The sequence below is a fragment of the Euprymna scolopes genome, chromosome 12 (assembly GCF_053919585.1).
Source record: "Euprymna scolopes isolate OS-2025 chromosome 12, ASM5391958v1, whole genome shotgun sequence".
Taxonomy (NCBI): Eukaryota; Metazoa; Mollusca; class Cephalopoda; order Sepiida; family Sepiolidae; genus Euprymna; species Euprymna scolopes.
The window spans coordinates 33,970,843-33,996,387 of NC_136493.1; the positions used below are offsets into that span (position 1 = coordinate 33,970,843).

The 25,545-nt window shown below is 33.9% G+C and overlaps 1 protein-coding gene and 1 long non-coding RNA gene across 8 annotated transcripts in view; one reads left to right on the forward strand and one right to left on the reverse strand.

Annotated features, from left to right (window-relative positions):
- The window catches only part of LOC145291247 (uncharacterized), a 65,957-nt gene extending 57,541 nt beyond the window's left edge, over positions 1–8,416 (forward strand). For all 7 annotated transcript variants that reach the window (XR_013869363.1, XR_013869364.1, XR_013869362.1 and 4 more), the window contains one exon: positions 8,113–8,416. This is a non-coding gene — a long non-coding RNA (uncharacterized LOC145291247). The remainder of the gene's footprint in view (positions 1–8,112) is intronic.
- The window catches only part of LOC145291246 (synaptotagmin-7-like), a 398,599-nt gene that overhangs the window by 19,598 nt on the left and 353,456 nt on the right, over positions 1–25,545 (reverse strand). The window lies entirely within an intron of this gene.

Here is a 25,545-nt window from a genome sequence, read left to right on the forward strand (position 1 = left end):
TGAGTTTGAAAGTGTTTGACTGAGCTTCAGTCTATGCCCCCCCACCAAACTTTCACAAGAAACACTTGTCTAGCTGAAAACACTATCAATAATTCCCCCCCCCCCACACTCTTTATCTGTGCCTAAACCTAAACGTAGATTCCATGAACAAAGCTTCTTTCTTAGAACTGCACGTCTGTGGAATTGTCTTCCGTTTTCCTGCTTTCCAGCTGACTACAATATGGGTGTATTCAAGTCTAACGTAAATAATTCTTGATGAGCCGTTCCACTTGTTAACAAATTTACCAAATTTTCATTACTAACGATTACTATATTGTCCAATTGTCTATTGTACACTCTTTAACCCTTATCCTCGAGTGTCCTCTTGGCCTTGATAAGTGGTTATGCCTATGTAAAAAAAAAAAAAAAAACTATGCAAATTTTGTAATTATTATGATCGAGGTAATTCTCTATTGATTAGTATATTGTACCCAACATAGAGTAGTGCCCATCTCCAGTGTGATCTGATATTTTAATTCATGCAGATTTTGTATTTATTATTATAGAGCTAATACTACAGTAATGATTATATTGTACCCAATGTACAGTAGTGATTTCAAAAGTAAAAAAAAAAACAAAAAAACTTGGGTGCAATCAGCTAGAATCAAAATCAAAAGCATATAGCGTTCCAGTCGTTAAGGTTTAAAATTTGCTAGAAATGACGTCACGAGATGGTGACAAACAAATTCAGAGTTTTAGTATGATACAAGATTCAAGCAATGATGCCTGGACGGTCCATAAGTATTATATAATTATGGAGATATAGGAGAGAAAGAGAGAGAATGAAAATGAGTGAATAGTTTTACATTATTTATTTATACTGTTTCTGGAATTCAAATCAACAATGGTCTAGTGATCATTTCAGATACTAATTAGTATCGTATATATATATATATATATATATATATATATATATATATATATATATATATATATAATCAAGTCACAAATATAACATTTTATGGGAATACATTAATTTAATTACTAACCCATCAAACGAATGTCTCTAGGTTTGTTTGGCAACAAATTATGCAATGAATATTAATTAAATTTGGGAAACTAAACTATCAAATTACTAGTGTTTTAATCACTTTCTTTGTTATTAAAAAGAAGAAGAAGAAGAATAAAAACAGAAAATGAAACATTAATTCTTAGCAAGCCAAAGTCACTGAATCATGGTGTGAATTTATTGGGATGAAAATAGCATTAAATCTTTTTGAATTAAAATAGGTTGGCAGTATTTTTGTGTGAGCAGTTGCCCGAGATGTCAGAAATTTTCTCTTTTTATTTCTATCCTTGTGACCATGTCACTAATAAGAGTGCTCGAAGTAAACGTTTCACTGGGCTGATGTTGTCTGCCTGATAGTCAGGGACTTGAATCTTGGACTACTCAAACACTTGTTTATTTTGCCCTTCTTTTAAATGGTACAAAAGTTATACTGATTGTTACATATTTCAAGTCCGATGTTAAAAAATTGTAGACGAGCAATCCTCTTAAATAACCAAATTCTGACTAGTTTCAGCAATCATCTTCAATCCCCATGGCGTTGTCACCATACATCAAACTCACTAACCCTTATCCTTGAATGGTTTGTGAACCTTGATGAGTGAAAAGTCATTACTCGGGCAATGGGAAGAGAATATTCTTTTCATTATTTTGACTCTGGAGTATATATCAATTAATATCTTATGTTTTTATATAGTGATATGGTTCTCGATTGATTAACTGTGTCGGATATATACTCGAGAGTCAAAACAATAAGAATATTCTTTTGTCTAGTCATTACTAAAAAAAATAAAGCTACCTTATTGTGTAAGGGAGCATGGCCTCTTCTCAACGGAGAAAGTAGTGCCTGGGAGGATGGTATTATGAAGAACGAATATATATGGTTAAAAGTAGCCAGATGCAGTAATTTATTTTAAAAACTATTATTTACTAAGACAACTATCTGGCGTTGCCCGGGAGTACGAGCAACAAAATATAACAGTTAAAAAATGTGTGTAACATCTTTTTTTAAAAACTTTTCCCTATCTCTCTGCCCTCATCTTTCCCTTATCCTCCCATCCCTTTATCGCGCTTTCTCTAACAACTGGAAAAAAATCATTGACGAACTACTACTACTACTACTACTACTACTACTACTACTACTACTACTACTAATAATAATAATAATAATAGAATGTTTTACATGTTAGAAGTGAAATTTATTACTTCCATTATTATTGTTGATTATTTTAATGATTAAACCTTCCCTTCTTTGCTCATGAAAATGAAATATGCATAGTGATTTTTTTATGTGAGTTTGACAGGTACGTTCACTTCGATTGTTTACCTATGTCAATAAAACAGATGTATGTATCTGTCTTTAAATATTTAACCGATAAACTCTTAAACTACTGGTCACATAACACTGAAATTAATATGAAATAGTAATCATACGCCAAGGATGGTTTATAACAAGTAAAATCTTTAGTTGGATGGATGCAGAAATATGTTGGCAAGTTGAAATGCAAAATGTTCATTTCAACCTGTCAACTTCTTTCTTACCTAACCTATCTCTAAATAGCTACATTGTTAAGAGACAGCTGGAGTCCAAAATGTTTTGGTTTCAATTCTAGTTGATGACACCAAAGTCATTTTGCTTTTTTTAATTTTTGAAACCAATACTATATATTAGGTACAATATAATATTCAATAGAAAATTAGCTCTGTAATAATAATTACGAAATCTGCATGAATTAAAAATATATTTAAGCATATTTTACGATCAGGTAAGGTTGGGTGCCCCTGCTAATTAGTTAGAAAACGTATCTGTAGAAAAGAGATATATTTGATCATGAGTAAATTTATGTCTTTTTTTAATTTGATTCGTCAACTTTATTTCACATCTTCATCGAACAAGTAAAACTAAAACTGGTTAAAGAAAGAAGTTATTAAACATTCCTGTGTCATGATGGAGAAAGTGTCCTGTCAAAAATCCTTAAATCAAGATGATTGTAATGATACAGGGTGGAGTAGGAAGTTTGTGAGGTGATTATTATTATTTGCCCCCCCCCCCCTGATAAAAGGAGGGTGGACCTGTAAATTCATTCTTGTCTGTTTGTCTGAACTTTTATCAATAACTACACCTTGGAATTTTTTTTAAATTTTGCACAAACATTAAACACGAGTCAAAAAAGTAACAGAATGGATTTTCCAGGAAAACTCCAGTTGCCCCCCCCCCCCCGGGGTGTCTTTCAGGTTAAAATGACTAAAATTGACACTTTTGTGCTTAATTAAAAAAAAATTGATGCCTTGGATTTTTATAAAACTTTCTGAAAAGTTGTAAACTAACTGAATTTTGTATAATTTTGTTTGTCTAAACTTCGCTATAACTCTTAGGTGTGCCCCAGGGGCTCTTTTAGGGCTTATAAAAACACTCCATTTTGGGACTATTTTACACAAAAAATTTTGAACAAATATGGTATATCTATTTAGCAGTTTTACATGGTGCTGAACTCAAATTTAAATATGTTAAGGTGTTGGGTATTTTCGGGGCTAAATGGGGGACTTAATCATTTCTTAATCAATTTTGGGGGCAAATGATGGACTTAATCATTTCTTTTTTTCGCATGGTGCAGAACTCAAATTTACATATGTTAAGGCCTAAAACTGCAAAGTTTGTTCATTTTCACCAGGATTTGACGTCCCAAGGGGACTTTTAGGGCTAAATGGGGGTGGGGGTCAAATGCTGAACTTAGTACATTTTTTTAATGTCTTGTTCACTGTGCACTCACGGGGGACCATACATGCTTTACTTGTTATTGAAAAGTAAATGCATATGCATTAGTGTTGTTGTCTTGCAAGTTCGCATGTCAATAGTCAGAGGCTAAAGGTCGGGTGTCATTTACATGCCAAGAAGAGTTATAATCATTCTAAGCAACAAGGATTTGTTTGTGAAGGCGACTTTCTCACTCTTTGCATGAAAAATGCGAGAGAAAGGGATATAATTGGTTATTAAATTTTCATGGAAGAGAAACTGAATGAATTTTAACTTGTTCATGTACTGTGACGGAGAAACTGCTATGTTAAAGTCAAGACAAGTAAATGTTTATATGAGTCCATAAGTCTGAAAGAGGAAAAAGCTATTACAAACCTGTACGTACGCATGTCAGTATGTTGAGTGAGTGCGTAAACTTTCCATGATTTCGAAGTAAATTCATGACTGACAAGTGGGTTTTCAACATTTCTTTTGAACTCTTGACCTATTAAGGATTGGAGTAAAACTGCAGTAAATTATTTGACCGTTTTTGCCGAGTGGAACCCATGAAAATTCCATGGTACTTTCTACATTAATCTATATAATTTATTGTTAATAATGATACTCATCTCTCTTCATAATACCCCTGCAACTTATGTCCCCGATAGTAGCCCCCTACTTCAAAGTGGCACTGTGCCTTGTTTGGGGGTGAAAATTGAATAATAAAAAAAATAATAATAATCATATTTCTTTTGAAATAATACACGTCTTTTGGGATTGATTTTATTAAGACAATGGGGTGATTCTCGACATAACCCTCCCTGTTAAATATGCTAAATAAAATTCTAATCTCAGGAAAATCTTACTTGTGAAAAAAAAATTAAAGTTCTTTGGAGTGAGCCCTTGTGCATAGATGCCTCCGTCTTCATAAGCTGTTCTTATGCTGATGCCAGAGACTAAAGGTGGCGTTCGTTTGTGAGTCCAGAAGGGTGGTAATGTTCAGAGTGACAAATTTGTAATTTTACCTTAGATTGTTTTTGATTGGTTGCCCACATCAGATTCAGCCAATCAAGAATGGATATTTCAATCTGATCAGTACCAGTTAAAGAAATATTGAATTATTTAAATATCGTTTTTGTGGTACTTGTTGTTGCTGCAGAGATGCTACGTCTAAATGTGAGATAGATTTCTTTGTTGAAATCTTTCTTGCCATTAAATTTCCAGTGCTAAAAAAGAGTTCTATGTTTAGAAATGCCATTAATAATCAAATTAAATAAACATAACATTTCTCATCAAATGAATCCAGACATCAGTTATTAGTCTTTTTTATTTATTTTTTTTATTTTTTCGAGAACTGAAATGTAGAAAAGACGTAAAGGTTAGTGTTGAATTGACTGCAAACTCATTTCTGTTGCAAATATTGATTTTTGGTTCAAAATTATTTTTCCAAGTATAGACAAGGTTGCCTACTCATAATGATCTTAAAATCAGTTTATATATATTTTGTTTTTCTTTTTCATAACTGTACAATGAAGTGTTTAGATGTTAACTTCTAAGAAAGCAATGGAACCACAGTGACGGCTGTTGTGCATTTTGGGCATTATTATAATATTCAAATAAAAAAAGTGAAACTTTCAACTGTCTCTTTCAATATTTCATCTCTCTCTCATATCTTGTAGGGAGCTCAATTTTGACATTTTCTTTTTATCTCTTTCTGTACATTTCATTTCTCTCTCTACCTACCTATCTTCTTTCTCTTTCTATATTTCATTTATCTTTCATTACTCTTTTTCTTTTTTATTTACTTCTCAACATCTCTCTCTCTCTTTCCCCACACTTCACTTTTTTCTTTTTCTTCTCTCTCTCTCTCTCTGCGTCAACAATTTATTTTTGTCTCTCTCTTTCTCTAACACTTCATTTCTTTCTTTCTTTCGTTCTTTCTACTTTTCATTTCGTCTCTGCCCCACCTCTCTCTACACTTGTCTTTTGCTGTCTACATTTCTTTTCTCTCCGAACACTTCATTGATATATATCGCTCTCATTTCATTTCTTTCTGACACTTTCAAATGATCAACTTTTGTGTAAATCACAAGTAGAGATTTATCATTTGAATAAGTTTTGTCACCCATAAAATGACAAGTGAAGATTTAATTAACTAAATTGCTTTGATGTTCATTTCTATTTTAGTCCACATTATATTTGGAACAATCTTCAAATTGAACACATGATCCATAATAAATGCTTAAAGGAAACGTAAATGAACATTTCCTTTAAGACGGCTCAAAGGTCACTTAAATGCAAACCAAAATCTAAATATGGATTGCACAATAGCTAAATTAATTGAATGCTCTGATCTGAGAATTATCAATGACTAGTAGAAAAACCTGATGTTGCTTGGGATTGCATGAGAAATACAACAGCATTCAGTCTAGGCAGGTTGAAATGGTTTCCTCCAAAGGCAGAAATGTCAAGGATATATTATTCACAAGTGCTCCTCAGTTGTATGTATATACTGATCAGGGGAAATGATGATGTTAGGTCTTTACAGAGAGGTGTAAACGGCCTCCTAAATACAGTGCCTAGTGTTTCCAAATTATTACTCATTTAATATTGACTAGGCTCAACATTGTTTAGCTTCTGTGAGCTAACCAGAATCGGTGCATCAACATGATTATGTTGTATCACTGTGCACATAACACTGTATTACTGTTTTTTTGCCTTCTAATGTAGTCAGAAACTTAAATTTTGGAAAACTGTCTTAGTGCTTATATATATATATATATATATATATATATATATATATATATATATATATATATATATATATATAGTGTGTGTGTGTGTTTATATTTCAGTAAAATAGGATACAGATATTTGAAGTTTTAAGGAGGTTATGTCCTCATCCATTATTTAAGGGGGGGGGGTCACATAAAAAGGATTTAAAGATTTGGGAATATTTTCATTGTTTTACTCAGAAAATTACATCATACAAATTAATTATCAAACTAGGATACATTTGATGTTTTAAAAAAAGGTTTAAGTCTTATAACTTGTTTAGGAAGGCACTTGGTGTTCCACACCACTTCCATTGTCTTCTCCATGAAGTTTTATGCATATGATTTAATTTGCACCAAAATAGGACATATTGAGTTTCAATGTGAGCTGTCTTCCTTTAGCCCACTTAGATTCTTCTAAATATTTAAGACAATTTCCATTAACTTCTCTGAAAAAGTTTACATAAGAATATGCTTTTAGAAATTATGTAAATTATCTAACCTTGCTTTCTATAGGGGACACCTAATCACCTACACATATACACAAACACATTCATTTTTTTATACATACTTGTTATAATTATAATGCAAGCAATTACTACAGTTTTGCATTCAATCCCGCTAAAATGAGTGCCGCATTTGTGGTATTACAGGGATTACAGACTTTTTCTGTTATACCAAATTAAACAGAACCTTTTCTTTTAAACAAAACACAATTAAGTTTTTCTTTTTGAATAATGTAGATTTTTATTACATATGCTCTGTGGGATATTGAGCACTAAACTATTTTTGATTATGTGAATATGAGTGATTTTAGTGTGTATTAAAATAAGTTTAATTAAAATCATTACTATAATATCGCAGACATTCCATGGATCTACACAAAGTTCGGTAAACAACAATTGGGAGTTCTCAACTGCATTAGTTTGAGCATAAGCAGTTTTGTGTAGCCTCATCCCCCCCCCCTAGGGTTTCACTTCAAGATTCTTCTATTGTTTTACCCCAACAATTTTACATGGCAAACAATAAGTTATGTAGATTCTTACATGGCAAACAATAAGTTATGTAGATTCTCTAACCATTCTTTCTATAGAAAACAACACACACACACATAGGAATTTATGTATTGATGTGTGAAAAAAGATAAAAGAATAAATCATCAAAAAATGGGTTAGGGTTAAGATTCTTTTTGTGTTTAATTTGTTTTTCCGTTTATCTTTTTTCATACATCCTGCCTCCACCGCATTTCATTTTATGATGTATTGTGTATATTATCCTCTTTTTTTGTTGCAAAAAATATTTATAGAAGATCTGAAGTGTGGATTCATTTTTTATGAAAAAAAAAAAAAAAAAAAAAAAAAGAAGCTGAACTGTTACAAAATGATTCCAGAAATATGTTTATCTACCAATCTTGACATCTATAAATATGTTACAGACATTAGCCATGTTTTATAGATGTTTCGTTTACCGTGCCTGTTTCCTTTCCTGTTTCAAATATTGATAAATGCTTCTTGAAATTCTCCATTTTTATTTATTTATGTCTCTTTTTTTATATTTAGAGAAGAGTTCACTGGTCGAAGATTTATTTGAAAGAAATACTGATACCATGCAAGCGACTGAAAATACCAGAGATTAGAAAAATGCTGTCAGTTTTGAAGTATAATAATTCCACATGGCTGACGTCTTGTAACTGAGACAGATGAAAAAGATGTGAACATCATTCAGCTAAGATTTTCCAGATGACTGACAAAAAGATGCAGAAACTGAAATATGGACAACTTTTATTTTGTCACCATTTGAAAAGTCTTTAGATTTTCTTTCCTGACAAAAAATATTAAAATTTATAATAATAATAACAACGTGCTGGCATGTGTGTGTGTTGAATTTCTAAAAAAAAAAAAATTAGCCTCCAAACTGACCTGTCTCTGACGAGATCTTTATTTATTCATCTTTCTCTTTTGTTCATCATTATCACTTCTTTCCATCCTCCTGTTTACTGGACATATTACTGCAATCGATTTACATGTGCTAACCCAAGTCCTTCCCTGCAGTTTTTTAAAGTGGCCATACCATCGAAGTGTCCTGTTCTGCACACATCTGCACATGTTGCTTTAATTTTCCTTTGAAGTCATCATATCTAAATCTATCTTTTAGACTCACTTTATATTTCCATCATATCATTCTTATTTCTTCATGCAACGCAGGTCCTTAACCATCACAAGCAGGTTTCACTTGCATATATGATTATGTACTTATGCCTAATAGATTTTTTCTCTCGGTTGACATTAGTACTGCTAACATAATTGCCAGTAAACATTGACAGTTTTGTCCAGTAAAATTATTATATTTAATCTCAACGTATAAAAATGTATTCTCCAATAGGTATGCCTCAAGTGATTAGCAATGAATTAACCCTCTTTTTCAAAGAGAAAAGGTAAAGCCTGGGGAGATAGACTTCCTATGACTACACAGAACTAGAATTAAGCAACTCTTGAACTGAATGATGAGTATGTAGCTCTGACTGGTATAAAGAGTCGAGTTGAGTCTTCCTTGTGACTATATGTTGTTTTGTTTCTTCTTCATAAATATTAACAAGATTTAATACTGACCATTTTCAGGTTTCAGTGTATGGGGGTGTCTCACTTATGTGTGATTTTGAAATGTTGCTAATTTTAGCAGTAATAAAGTTGCCTAATAAAATACTCAGCAGAAGAACTTCAGATTAACAAAATAAAATTTATGACGACCGATTCACACAAGATGTTGTATACTTTGGACACAAAATAATGGATTAACGGCAGTTAAACACAGAAACTTATTTAATTCCTTAATGAATATTTTAAATTAAAAAACTAAAAAATCTGTATGTCATGACAAGATTTTAAAAAACTGAATGTTTTTACTTTAAAGACAAAATTCTAATTATGTCCTTTACATTTTGAGAAATATATTCCAAATGCAAGATTATATAGGTATAAAGATTATATATGTATAGTTTTAGCTATAGATACTAGCCTGATTGCCCCGGTGTTTAGAGGAGTGTGTTGAGCAAAATGATACCGATCTCATGAAAATTCGTCACCTCTGTCGAAAGTTTTAGTCTGACATACATACATTTAAACACAATGAAAAAAACAATGATGGATTGCAAGATTTTGAGGTATTCTGTAAATTTGAAAACTTTGTATTTTTACAGTTTTTCAATCCAAACAAGACTTATTAGCACTTGGATGTAAGAAAGGAGTTGAGCTATATGATGTCTGTTAACAGTCTATTTAAAGTTCAGCAACTTAATACAGTCAGGGAAGTAGGAAACAGGGAATTCAAAGGTCTAGCAGTTTGGGAAGAAGGCTTTTCAGCATCTTAGAAGCTTAACAATAAAGGGGTGGGATTTTGTTGTTAATTGAGAGTATGTACGTTGAAGAGGCACAAGTGCTATATGAGTTCAGACAACATTCCATTAAAGTGATTGTAAAACGGACACATGGATTTAACATAGTGGTGATGGGACAGAGATCGCAGCTTAGCCGATATTGCTGGACTTGTTAGATTTGAGACTCTTTGTTGAACATCTCTTTAAGAGGGAAAGACTTGTTGTGAATGCAGCCCAGATGTGGCAATGATACTCCCTGCATGGGCAAATACATGGTTTTGTTAGAATATAGGATGCTCACTTGATGTTTTAAAATTAACTTAGTAAAATGTGAGACCAGAAATAAAATAGAAAATCCTATTAAATTAACAGTGAAAAATAAAAATTTCTCTGTGGAGCTTTTCTGAGAATCTAATGCAAAACACCGATGAAAGATTATGTTTTCTGTGGAGATGTATTGTCATTAGATTATTTACATTTTTAGCTTAATTTGTATTTTGCTTGCATTCATATAATTTTCTTTTCGTGTTTGTAAAGAAGTTATAGATGCTAGAGGTTTTTTGCTCTTGATTTCTAAAATAGGTCAGATTGGAAATGAAAATAAATAATTAAAAGCAAATCAAACGCTTGAAGGTGATGAAAGCACTGTTTCAAATAGCAGCAATAAATCAATATAATATTAGATAACTTTAGAACAAAAAAAAAACTTATGAAAAATAATTTACCAATTTTCAGTATAATTCTAGATATATTGGTTGTTTTTGTTTTACGGCATATCAACCTTTTTAAGGTTATTTAATGCCAAATCTAGTTATTTTGAGGAACGATTTTTAATGGAGTACATTTTTTTTTATGTCAGATTCTATTCAACCCATAGTTGGGACCCTAACAGGTACTACCACTCCGGGTCAGAGTGGACCTGGGAGCAATGGCAATTAAAGGGTGGCTCCACATTCCCCAAAGCCCGCAAGGTGGGGCCTCACCATCGGATATAGTTTAAGTTAATATCCAGGACCTAGATATATTGGAAGTAACCCTTAAAGACTTATAAACATTATATAACAATGCATGCCACAAAATGAAGGATGTTCAGGACAATTTTGACATGGAAAGAAAGCATCATATATTGGTCAATAATTGTTGCATTCTCAAAACTCAAAGGATCTTTTACTGAATACAATTCATTCAAAGAAGCCATTAAAAGGTTGATTCTCCATTTTATGTATGTGTAAAATGATGAGAAGAACAGTTTTTTGAAACTGCAAATTAAGGAAATTTCAATGTCTTATTTGAGTTTCCTGTCAAACAATAAATTCATGTAAAATATAATTTAATCTCAAATTTGTATTCTTATATATATATGACAGAGTATTTGAAAAAAAAAAAAAAGAAGAAATATGAGAAGAACAAAAAGTCAAAAACACGAAAAACTCACTTTAAACATGAAAATCAGAGAACCCTAAAAAAAAAAAAAAAAAAAAAAAAAAACTGACACCAAGTTAAAAGTTTATTTTTCTTAATATTGTCTCGGAGGATCAACCAAATAAAACTAAAGACAATATTTTTTCATTATGAGTCGTAAAACGCACATAAGACAGCAAAGAAGAAAATACAGACATTTGCCAAAATAGAAACAATTTTTAAATGAAATTATGATTGTGGACCGATTCTTTCTTTTGGTCATATATAAATATATATTGCAATTAGGAAGGGAAGACTTTTATGATTCATGATTAAAAGTAAATTTATATATATATATATATATATATATATATATATATATATATATATCTTTAATCTTCTCTCCAAAAAAAGGGAATAGGAGAGGAAAGAAGCAGTGGTGTGATTGAAGTGGGGGGGGGGGGGTTCAAGAGTTAGCTCCATACACAAAACATTCTAAAAATGCAAGTGTCAGAGTATAGGTAATAACGTTACACCTTTAAGAAGAGAAAGGAAAGGAATTTTAAAAGTCAGACAGAAAGAGGGATAGTACATAAAATGTGCCAGGCAATGAGAGAGAATATAAGCGAATATCACCTCGATGTCAGCTCGTCTGCGTCTCTCATTCCACAATTAGAAGAACAAGTGAGAATGAATTACTTTTAGCTTAGTTATTCTTTGCTCACCCCACTGTCCCTGGGAATAAACTCTTTCTCTAATAAAACGTTTGAAACCTTAGCAATGTTCCTACACACGAGTAGTTCGTTTTAACTTGAACAGAAGATCAACAAAAACACAAAGGGATCACGGCTCACAGATGGAAAAGCGATGGAAAATGAAGACCAGCAACTGTGCGCGTATGTATAATAGTGACTTTACTGGATTGGTTTCGGGATCGCTCACTGGTGAAAACAAGTGCGCGTTTATTTAAACAATGATGCGCTTCCTTATGTTTAGAATGTTACAATAACTTTGGAAGTCTGTGTTATTTGTGTTGTTTGGATTACTGTTCTCATCTTGGTTGTTATTTTCACATCGTTTGGTCGATGTAACCTCCGACCTTATTCAGGTGTGTATCTTCACAATGTATGTTATTGGTGAATGGTGAAAAAGAATGTTTTGTTTTGTTTCTTTTTAACCAACCACATTTTTTTTACAATTCAAGTTGTGTGATGTTCTTTTAAAGCAGATTGAGTGTTGAGTTTTTTTTTTTTTTTTTGTAAGTTCAGATATGCACCGATCTGTGAAAATGTTTTTTTTTTTTTGTTTTTGTTTTTTTTCCAGATGAGGATTGATAATTTATACGATTTGGATTGTTCATAGTACTGTTCTCATCTTCGTTTTTATTCTTACAACGTTCAGTCGATGTAACCTTCAATCATTTTCAAATGCATCTTTACAATAGAAGTCAATTTTTCAAAGCCGTCCAACACATGCTCGCAATGTAAAACGGACAGAAGAAAAAGATGCTACTGATGATGAATAATTGAACTATGGAGAGAAGGAATCTGTAAATTGTTTGGTCATAATAGTCATGGAATGAGATAATTGGATAAAATATCTTTCTAATTTGCATTGGTCACTAATTCTTCACTGTAGGCTCTGTTTCATATTCATGTCGAGTTGTCTAAACTTATCGGTAGTTAGGCGCCAGAAAGTTACACCGATTTCATGTTAAATTTCCTGCATAATCTTCACATTACACTGGTCATTTTAGCAGAATATTAATCAAGCATTGCATTGCTCAGCCAATTTACAAGGCATTAAGTCTAGACAAACAAGTACTAATTGTGCGGAAAGTTTACCGTCCTCTTCAGTCATTGGTCAGAAATCTCCATGGCTAGAAATGTGGAAACATGAGTTTTTAGCCAATGAGGGTTAAGAACATGTGTTGCATTGCGAGAAATTATATCAGAGTGATTTATTGGATGTGTAAAGGCAGGCTGATGTGATCACAGAAAGATTAAATCTGCACAGTATAAGATAATTTTGGATTATTATTTTCAGCTAATGTAACCTCCGACCATACAATTGCAAATTGACTGACAAAACATGTTTCCTCCATGGATTAAATAAAAGGTTCTGTTCAAAATACATTACAGATTCTCATGTTTGACAGAAAGATTTCTGTGTTCAGCAAGATATAGCTGAAGAAGGTAATTTGGTTACATCAGTTAAAACGTTATGAGAATAGCACACAGGATGAGAACAATAGTCCAATAAAAAACAGCCAATCGTCAAAGCGTGGCATCCTTCTGCCTGTTTTACAAGTATTTCAATGGCAAGCGCTCTGACAAACTCAAAACACTAGCACCCCCCTCGACTGCAATACTCTTGACAAACCTGACAAGCAGCAAAATCTCATTCCTAAAATGTAGAAATTCTGAGATGGCGTAAAGCCTTCTGCTCAAATATCTTTTCTCTCAGACTATTGCACTTTGGAATTCCCTCCCAGGCTCCTGCTTCCTTGACTGTATTGACATTTTTTTTTTACATAGGCATCAACACTTATCAAGGCCCAGAGGCTACTTGAGGATAAGGGTTAAAGAGTGTACAGTAGTCAATTGGACAATACAGTAATCGTTAGTAATGGAATTTTGGTAAATTTGTTAACTCAAGTGGAACGGCTCATCAAGAACTTGTTTACATTGGACTTGAAGACAATCATATTGTAGTCAGCTGGAAAGCAGGCAAATGGAAGACAATTCCACTGGCGTGCAGTTTTAAGAAAGAAACTTTGTTCATGAAATCTACGTTTAGGTTTAGGCACAGATAAAGGGTCGAGGAAATTATTGATAGTGTTTTCAGATAGACGAGTGTTTCTCGTGAAAATTTGGCAAGGGGGGACCATAGATTGGAGCTCAGACGATCACTTGCCATGAAAATGCAGAAATTCAAGTATAATGTAAACAGACATCTCGCTGGCCGACTCCCTAAATCGTGTTCCTGCAAATCTGGTTCCAAAGAGTAACCACTCATAACTAAGTAGCTCTATGCCTTCTTTAAAGGTGAAAAAAAAAACAGTAAGAAATGTAGATGTCTACAGAACAGGAAGCTACACTGTTATGGCTACATTAAAAGAATGATAGTTTCTTGGTGAATGGATACCAAACAGTTGAAGTAGCAGGGTAATGCCAAGAAAAAACATGGAAACAATTGATAAGGATGGACAGGAGAGAAAGAGGGATAAATAAAGACCTAGCAAGAGATAGGTTATCATGGAAGTTAAACAAAAAGTCCAACACATGCCAGCATATAAAATGAACATTAAACTAAATATGCTAATTTCTGAGAGATGACATATGTAAATCTATTTTGACTTAACACATTTAAAATTTACTCGTGTAGGATATCAAATATTAGCATTAGAAAAAGGGATAATCTGACGTGAATTCACATTTAAACACTTGCAATTACATGATGGTTGGTCATTTAAACACTTGCAATTGCATCATGGTTATTCATTTAAACACTTGCAATTGCATCATGGTTGTTCATTTAAACACTTGCAATTGCATCATGGTTGTTCATTTAAACACTTGCAATTGCATCATGGTTGTTCATTTAAACACTTGCAATTGCATGATGGTTGTTCATTTTAGACTGATTATTTTTAGACAAATCTCAAGGGCAAGATTTTGTTGGATACTTTGTTTTTGCCACAAGTATTCAAAATATTAGTTCCGGGTGAAAACTTGTGAAAACATGACATGTTGTCTCTCATGACATGAAATGTTCCAGTTAATTCAATGTTAATTAACAGAAAGCTAGGTACTCAAACGCTGTTATTATCCCAATGTGGAAACATTTTATATTTCAATTTGGAAATATACTCGAACTATTTCTTTTTTTTTTTTTATTTTTTCCTTTTTTCTTCCTTTGAAGATTGTAATGCCGGGTATGGGGCAGCCAAACCAGCTGCCAACATTGCCCCGCTTTTTTATTGAAACCAACCGAGAACTCTTTTTAGTATCCTCGCTGTTCCCTTAAGTGCAATTGTCTGAATCTCTTTTGCACTTGGTTCACCAGGAATATTAGTTAGGTAGGACTTCAGGTTCTTCTTTATAATCCCAGTGGTACCTATGATAACTGGTATGATCGATATCCCCTTTAGGTTCCAGTTTCTTTTCATATCATACATGAGACCTTGGTATTTGGTCTGTTTCTCTCTTTCAGCTCTGTTAAGACCGCCATCATTAGGAACACTCACTTCAATCAAGGTTGCAACTCTCTCTGACTTATTCCATATAACTATGTCAGGTTTCACAGCAGCATTTTCAAGGTAGGTGGCTGTAGGGATTACATGGTCGTAATGTATGGTATATAAATCATTTCCAACTGTTTTTTCAGGTTGATGTTCCCAGGACTTGCTGCTACACTGGATGTTTAATTTTTTACAGATGATCCAGTGGAGGTACTTGCATACTCCATCATGTCTCGCTCTATAGTAGCCATCCCCTAGAAGAACTTTGCAACTTGATATCAGATGACCAACACTTTCCAATTCTGTGTGGCAGAATCTGCATTTATTGTCATTACTGATCCCTGCCATCTTCTTGAATGCATTGGTCATCAATCCCTGGTCTTGGGCAGCCATTATGACCCTTTCCTGATCGTGGTGGAGGGATCCTCTTTTGAGCCAGTCCAAAGAACCTTCTTTATCTATGTATTCCCGAGAAAGTTCCCCCAGAAAATACTTTGCACGCTGATGTTGTTCCCATTCTTTAAGGTTCATCTGTTGAAAGGTCTCGGTATATTTCTGCCGGCTCTTTCTTGCTATTTCTGTGGCACACTTGTTTGGTGTTTCGTCCTCATCTGAGAGACAACTCTGACCAAAATGTTTGGCCAGCTGGGTGACTGATGTTGTTCTGCTGGCTCTTGTCTCTTGATGTTCATATACTATTGAGAGGGTGTCGTTCTGGGAGCTTCTCAGATACTGACCGGTGCTCACAATAGTTGCCTTATGTTGATGATTAATCTCTGAGAGTCCCAGACCTCCTTCTCCCCTGGGCACATACAGCCTTGGTAGACACTGATTTCTATATATTATTTTATGAAGCGTTAGTAGCTTCCGTATCTTTACATTTAGCCGGTTGATGTATTTTTGTGGCCAGTCAATGATACCAAAGCTGTATGTTATTACTGGCATAGCAAACTGGTTTATGGCAGTAATTTTATTTTTATTGGTGAGCTGGGTTTTGCATATTTTCCTCACCCGGCGTACATATTCTTTACTAATCTTCTCCCTCATCTTGGCATGTTGTATGTTCTCGTTTTCCTCAATGCCAAGGTACTTGTAAGGCTCATGCTCTTCTAGACCCCTGATGTCGATGTTTTCATTAAGCTGCATATTTTCTGTGTGGGTCTTCTTCCCAGCTCTGAGTGTACATTTGGCACATTTATCCAGGCCAAACTTCATTCCGATGTCACTGGAGAATGTGTGTACTACCTGCAGAAGGTGGTGCAGATCGGTGTCAGAGCTAGCATACAGCTTAAGGTCATCCATGAAGAGCAGATGGTTTATTCTCTTGCTTGGATCTCGATGGCGTCCCTGACTCAAATTGTAGGCGCTCTGATTTTTATTCAGGAGCTTGCTTAGTGGGTCTATTGCCATACAGAAGAGTAAGGGAGATAAGCTATCACCTTGGAATATTCCCCTTTTGATTTTTACTTCAGGGATGATGGTTTTTCCTCCATTGTGATTTAATGATATTGTAGTTTTCCACATCTGAAGGTGAGCAGCCATTGTTTTTCTAATTACCGGGTGGACTTTGTATAACTCAAGGCACCGAAGTAGCCATGAGTGTGGCACACTGTCAAATGCCTTCTGGTAATCAATTCATGCCATGCTCAGGTTTTTGTGTCTCTTCCTACAGTCTTCTAGGATGGTCTTGTTGATTAATAGCTGGTCTTTGGTACCGAGGCATTTTCTTCTGCACCCTGTCTGCTCTTTTTCAAGGTAGGTCCCAGAAGATAGATGGTCATATATACCATCGGCTATCAGACCAGTGAAAAGCTTGTAGGTAGTTGTAAGGCAGCATATTGGCCTGTATTTATTTGGCCGTTGTGTCTCCTTGGTCTTGGGTAAGGCTGGTGTCCCCCTCTGTCAGCCAGGGTGGTGTTGCTTCTTCATCTCTTAGCATCCTGCTGAAGCAATCACTGTAGTGGGGGTGGAGTGCAGTCAATTGCTTCAGCCAAAAGTTTTGGACATTGTCGATGCCAGGTGGATAATTGTGCCAGTTTTCTTGTTATCATACCAGGAGTTATGACTGGTTCTGGCATCTGAGGCTTGGTTTCATTGAGCCTAATAATATCTTCAATCCACTGGGCCTCTTGATTATATTTACCTTCTGTTTCAAATAGAGGTCTCCAGTAGTTTTCCAGGGCTTCCTCTGCAGGTGGACTATCTACAGTAATATTTCCAGCATATGATTTGGTGTGATGAACAAGCGCACTTTATTAAACGGTTCGAACCCCTGTCCTTCCTCTGTCTAGAAGGATTGGTCTTTACCCCTCGATAACACAACATGGATTGTAATTTTCCCTCATTAGGGAACATTACCCGCTAAGGATACAATTGAACATTTCAGCTTCCTGCAAAAGGAATCGATATCAACAACTCTCAACTCACCGATGTTGAAATGAACTAAAGAAATAAACCCCCACTTAATATATCTGAAGGATTGGAGCTAAACTTTCCAAAGTTTTTACAAACACAGATCCTGAAAGTCACAACTTCAAGGTAATTATTCAATTTGCAGTTGAAGGGACCAAATCCCCACAAATCAGCCTTTATGAGAATGTGTCCAAAATGATCAGATGACTTTCTAATAGGGTTGCAGATAGAAAAGGCATAAGATACGATTCTGGTTCCTTGTTCTAATATCTCCAAATATTAAAATTGTTTGTTGACTCTTCAGAGATTTTTGAAAAATCCAACTCCTGCTCCTAGCATTCTTATTACTTCATATTGACTTCTTTTATTATGGAAGGCTGCAAGTCATTGGACAATGGCCGTGTCCAGTTAGTTGCAGGGTACAAGCAGGATTTCAAAAAAAACTTTCACACTCTCCAAATTACTGTTTAGTTAATTCTTTCATCTTTCTTTTACAAATTCCCTAAATCGCATTTCTTCACAACTTTGCAAATAATTCTCCGTGATCAGTGCTTCCATCTTACTTACCCCTATTTTTGATTCTTTCTTTTCTTTCTTTTTTTTCTTTTCTTTTTTTTCTTTTCTTTTCTTTCTTTTCTTTTTTGCTCCCATTCTTCTTTGCATCCTCAACCATTAACTGGTGCCAACAAGCATGGGATTCTCTTACTCTTCCCTCTTTTTTGCACCTTATATTCAATGGTGTTGTTCTATGATTTCCACGATTCTAATTTTAAATGATGTTACTCTCAATTTGAATAATTAATATTTTTATTAGTGTTGGGACAATTAATTGGAATCGAAATCAGGAATTGGAAAAATCTGAACGTTTTGGAGTATTGGAATCGGTATCGTGAAAATTTGTGCTTATTTTCTGATGCCTAAAAACGATTCCTTTAATTATTGTTTTTAATTAATTTTGTTAAAAAAAACAAAACCTTCCGCTGCTCGTAGTAATGATAAAATAATAAAGATTTATTGATTTTGAACTTCCAGTAAAACTAAAAATCTTTAGATCAAACCCCACAAGTGTGTTTTTTAGATGTTATAGAAAATATATACACATTTAACGTGTTTTTATGGTAACCGGGAAACATAACAACTTTGTAGTTAAATATTAAGAAATTTATAAAGAATCGGTAATTGTATCAGAATCGGGAATTTAGTGCAGAATCGGTAATTCTATCGGAAATGACAAAAAGTGGAATCGTCCCATCACTATTTTTTATGCAACATTTTGAGGCAAATCTGACAAAATACACAATCAATTTTCCTTACTGCAAGCCACTGTGAGAGACCAGATACAAATTTATATTCGTATTTTGTATCTCTAGCAGATAAGAGGTTTGTTTTGTATCTCTAGCAGATAAGAGGTTTGTTTTCGGCATCAATCTTAACTCATGTGCATTCTTTATATTATTCATTTTTTAGGTTCTGGCCTTCAGGCTAAGATCCAACTGTAGTAACTGTTCTGATCTATAGGAACTATTACGACTGCTATATCAGGTTTGTGCATAGCACAAACACACAGACACAAATTGTAAAAGGAAACAATAGAGAAATTATCACACCCCCCTCTTTTGACTACGTCTCCGGCAGACAGACGGCAACACTAACTTTTTTCTTTTACTTCTTTCTCTCTCGCCTTCTCTTTTTCTCTCGACACGATTGTGATTGCACGCAATATCACATCGCTCCAAAAATGCACACAAAGAACAAATTCCGCCTGTACAAATTCTATATATTCGAGATAAGATAACTTAATTTCTCCAACAACAGTAATGAACAATTGAATTAATTTCTCTTACAAGTTTAATGAACAATCCAGAATTATGCCTGATCACACATGAAAACAATCTAGGAAACAATTACTGGGAGCTCAAGGAAAGTGGACGCTTGCCGGTAGTCGAATGGAAAATAGTAAGACAAGCAAACACATGTAGAGACCTAGCCGATCCATGTAGATCATACCTTCATGAAAAATTTGCTATCCCATACTTTAAAGAACCCCAACATCTATTAAACTGTAGGAGAGAAATAGCGAACAACTGTGTTCACAGGATAAAATTTACTCTCGGATAGAGATACAAAATAATTTTAAAACTAACAATAACAATAGAAAATAAACAAATAGAAAGTAAATAAATAAATAAACATATACATAAACTATCACACACACACACACACACACACACACACACATATATTTTTTTTCTTCATCCTTATATAAATGAATTCTCTTTTGTCATTATAAACATTTTAGAAGTCGGATTATGTAGGTGCTAAGTCTGCGATAGGTTAAAGTTAATATATTATTTTTCCTTCCGGGAATTTAAACTGCATCCTTTATTTTTACTTTTGCATTTTTTTATTCAAAGCTTCTTTAGACTATATATATATATATATATATATATATATATAAACTAGCATATAAAAAAAAAACAAAAAAACATTTAACCTAGATTTAAAATAGGTCAGGACACTAGATATCTACGCTCCCCACTAAAATAGCACACGCAAAGGAACGGGTCAACCGGAGGTCAACTGGACCGTTGTCCTGTAAGTACCTGCTCATTGGCTGATTAGAAAGGGTGCGGTGGAAACTAGAAAGCTGATTGGCTAACTAAAAACTTAATAGAAGGTGCGTATATAAAAATGCGAGACAACCACAAAATTCTCGCATAAGCCTGATGAATCCTAGCGTGGATGAAACACGGAATGCTCTGTGTAGCTTAATCGCCATATATATATAATATATATATATATATATATATATATATATATATATATATATATATATATATATATGTATATATATATATATATATATATTATGTTGCTGAGTAGCTGAGTATGGGCAGACTAAGCAATAAAGATAATTATTGTTTTGACTTCACCTAGAGCTTCAAATGGTGAGAATAATGGATTTGTTTATGGGAAATTCAATTGTTTTAGTAAAAGTGTCATGTCGGTTAGTCAGGGGAACTGACCCTTATGACCTCAATACATTCGCCGATTGTGGGAACCTGAGAGAAATCCTTGGGTTATAATAATTATGCATAAATGAATATTTGATGTCGACCAATTGTTCAGATTGAGGAAGCTACATAGCCAGGTTTGATTGGATAGCGATTGGGGGTTGAGTCCCTAACTCACTATTAAACAAGTGTAGTAGCGATTTTCGGCAGAGGTAAAACAGATTTTGGGAAATCTGGTGAGGTCTTAACCAGAATTTATGGCTAAGCCCTAGTTGAGAACTAGCTCATGTTTGTCAAGAGCACATAAGAAAACATAAAAGAAACGTGAAGAGTTCCCAGACAAAGAAAGTCCCCGCCCTCCACAATTCCATAGTTCGAAGAATGAGAAAGAGTTAATTTTAATTCATGATTTATTAGAAGAGAGCAGCTATAACTTATAGATGTGACAGAAACGACGATTTTACTCACAAGACACTGATTCACAAACTGAGAACGATTGTATTAATGGATACGAAACTCGATTAGTGGAATCGAGTTAACAGCAAACAGTGAAATTAGATGAATTGCGATCTGCCCCCAAGAAATTTCATCTTAGAATTAATTACATCGGAGAGAATTTAAAAATAACTGTAAAAGAGAAACTGATCGCTCCTGAATAAGAGAATAGAAAGAAAAAAAAAAGAAAAAAACAACAGAAATGTCTTACTTTATATAGGACGAAGGGAGAAGGAAGAATACCCCCCTTCTCTAATTGCCCTGTAGAATTACTAATGTAAGCATCCAAGCTAGGCAGGCTGTTTAGAGAAAAAAAGATGAGAAATACTTTTCCCCTTTCTTTTTCTTTTCAGTATTATTTTTGGATATAGTTTTGGATATATTTTTGGATATATGCTGTCACTGTAAAAACTTGTTAAATGATTTTATTTATCAGGATAATACAAAAATATTATAACAGTTTAGTTATTTTATTCGAAAGACTTATTAGATGTGGTTGTTTTCTCCAATGGAACACAGACTCTGCAGATTATCAGCACAGCGGGAGTCGTCAGCAACCGGTCATTGCAGGTTTAGCTTGCTGTCCTGGATTAAATCAACACAACATGGGCATGGCAAGACAAAGGGGTCAGGACCAGAGATTGCAGGATTTCCTGAACAGGCGATTATTAATGACTAACACAATTGACACAACTGTTCGGAGTATCTGAACCGAAATATCGCAGGCTCAGATGCATTCATTTGGTACCCGTTACGTCATAATGCTACAATTTGTGTCTGTGACTCAAGATATAGTTGTGACACCTGTAATGACGTCAACAACGTGTTGACATTATTGGCAGCCATGACCTAGAATATATCGTTATAATTAGATACAATAGACTTTGTGATGTTTTCACAATGTTACAATTAGTCCTGTAGCATCGTAATGCCATAGTTGGTGCTTGTGACCAAGGATTCGTTCATACTTAAACCTGAATCCTGTGATGTCCACTTAATGCCATACTTGTACGAATGCTAAAAGACTAAATTTTGCATCTTCAAAGAATATTTTAAAATAAGTATCTATGGCGTCATGAAAAAAAAGTACTTTGTAATATTTGGTTATGCTCTTTTCGAGATTAAAGATTCAATCCTGAATGCAAGTAACATTCAAAATATAATTACGAATTATTGAGGATTTCTACTTGGTCATGGCTGATGGAACAAGAGCATGCTACCCCAGTGGATTAAATAAAGGGTTCCATTCGAAACTCCATGTAGATTCTCAAGTTTTACAGAAAAATTCCAGAGTTCGACAATATATACCTGAAGAAGGTTGGAGGTTTTTTTTTAGAGTTGTAAACCATGTTTAGTTTCAGAAAAGTTTCCGATGGTTAGTTGTTCTACACAAGTCCTGGAGGTGACTAGTTCTCAGTAGACATTTCTTGAGTTGGAAGCCACAGAGCAAAAGATTCTACCCGTGTTGACACGAAGAAAACATATGCAAAGTTGCTACAGAAAATTTTTTATATTTATGGAGCAATTCTGGTTTCTGATTGGTTGATAACGGAACGTGAATTAATTTGATTCATCAGTTCCTAGCAGCATCGTTTATAAATAGATGCTTTCAACTGTGAGGGACTGTACCACCTCACTAGCTCAAAAATATTGTAATAGTCATAATAACCAGAATGTTGCGGGAATAGCACTCAAGAGGAGAACAATAGTCTGAATAATCCAAAAAATATGAATAAGGAGTATTTGAGATATTTTAAAAGTCCAAGACTGAATCTCCATATACTGTTTCATTCCAACCCAGATTTTGCTCATTCACATTTTCTAGTTCAATTCTTACTAAATCCCTTATAATTGTTTACTTATATTTTAAAATATTAATTTCTATTGTTTATATTTTAATTATTAATTTCTCTTATTACTTTAGAGTGCTGTTCATTATCCAGTCTCACCTCCAGAAGGTTAAATATTTTTCATCTTATTTTCTTTATTTGGAATCACAAAGAACGCAATGTGTTAGATTAAGACATTAGTGTTAAATAATGTTTGCAAGATCAATTCATAATCATTTATGTTGTACAAGACCTGTCGATAGTACGTTAGATGGTTTCATATATGTATATAAATTACCCGTCCGAGGGTAGGTAAACTTATTTTAAACATGTGTTGTACATTACCCGTCCTCGCAAAGGTCAAATTATTTCATATACATGCTGTAAATTACCTGTCCTAGGGAAGGTACAATTATTTCATACATGTGGTAATAGCCGTCCTAGAGTAGGTAAAATACTCTTTTGCTCGAAATAGCAAATGATACATAGACATTAAAAATTCCTCTCTCTTAAAAATAACAAATATGTTCGAAATCAATTTCAATTTTCTCATTGTTTACGCGTTCCCGAGCAATCACCAGGGTATGAAGGAACAGAATATATAATAGTTAAGTTAGGCAGTATGTAGGTGTCGACAAGTGATTAAATAGTAAACTTAGAGTTAATGATATCAGACGAGATCAGGGAAAGCACATACCACAGTTTACTTACTTGTAAAAGGTTAAGTATTTTTTTTTTAATTTTACTTATTTGCAATCACCAGGCTATGAATGAACAGAATTCATAATATTACTAGCAGGCTGCCGGACGTTGTCTGGTCGTAAAATAGGCATAAATATATTTTAATTCATGCAGATTTCGTATTTATTATTATGGAACCCTCCAAGCTTCCGTTCAGTCTCGAAAGACAAAGGATACCCCCTGTAGGGGCAGATGCGCATGTAATTGTGAGGCAAAGGTTGCACAATCCCCCAACCACACCTCTCCTGAATCGGCACTGTTTGAGTCCAGTGGCAAGGAGAAGACCAGGACGACTGGAAAAAAATGCCGAGATAAGCGGAGAGCACAATCAGCACCTGAAAGTCCCAAATGGTCACCCATTTAGTACTGACCAGGTTCAACGTTGCTTAACTTCAGTGATCCAGCGGGAACCGGTGTGCCAACGTTGTTATGCTGTATTCTGCCGTATTATGGAGCCAATTCTCTATTGATCATTATATTGTACCAAATCTATCGTATTGATTTCAAAAGTTAAAAATAATATATACGACTTGGGTTACATTTTAAAAATAATATATATATATATATATATATATATATATATATAGAGAGAGAGAGAGAGAGAGAGAGAGAGAGAGAAAATGATATGTTATTAGTTAAATTCTCACTATAATATTCAAACAGTGAAATTAATGAACATTTTTTTAATTTCTTTCAATGCAGTTTGCAATTTGGAGACGGAATTGTTTTTGTTGAGATAAGTGATTTCAATCATGCTTTTTATTTTAGATTTAAAATATTAACAACTCCATTTTATTTCAGTATTTAATTTGTGTATTTCTGTTTTATTAAATGCTAGCTTTTTTTCTAGCCCAATACCGGCTTCCATCTTATCTCGAAATTACTTATAACGGCACCAACTTACTTTCGGAAGAACCTCCCCCCCCCCATCAGCCTTTTCTTTTATATCGTAAGCTTCTTAAAACGTTACTAGCTTAAGTTCAGAATAAAATCACGATTTTCTTTTAACGGCTAATTTCAAAAAAAATGTTTTGAACGCTACTAACTGAATTTCTTTCAATGCAGTTTGCAATTTGGAGACGGAATTGTTTTTGTTGAGATAAGTGATTTCAATCATGCTTTTTATTTTAGATTTAAAATATTAACAACTCCATTTTATTTCAGTATTTAATTTGTGTATTTCTGTTTTATTAAATGCTAGCTTTTTTCTAGCCCAATACCGGCTTCCATCTTATCTCGAAATTACTTATAACGGCACCAACTTACTTTCGGAAGAACCCCCCCCTCCCATCAGCCTTTTCTTTTATATCGTAAGCTTCTTAAAACGTTACTAGCTTAAGTTCAGAATAAAATCACGATTTTCTTTTAACGGCTAATTTAAAAAAAAAAATGTTTTGAACGCTACTAACTGAATTTCTTTCAATGCAGTTTGCAATTTGGAGACGGAATTGTTTTTGTTGAGATAAGTGATTTCAATCATGCTT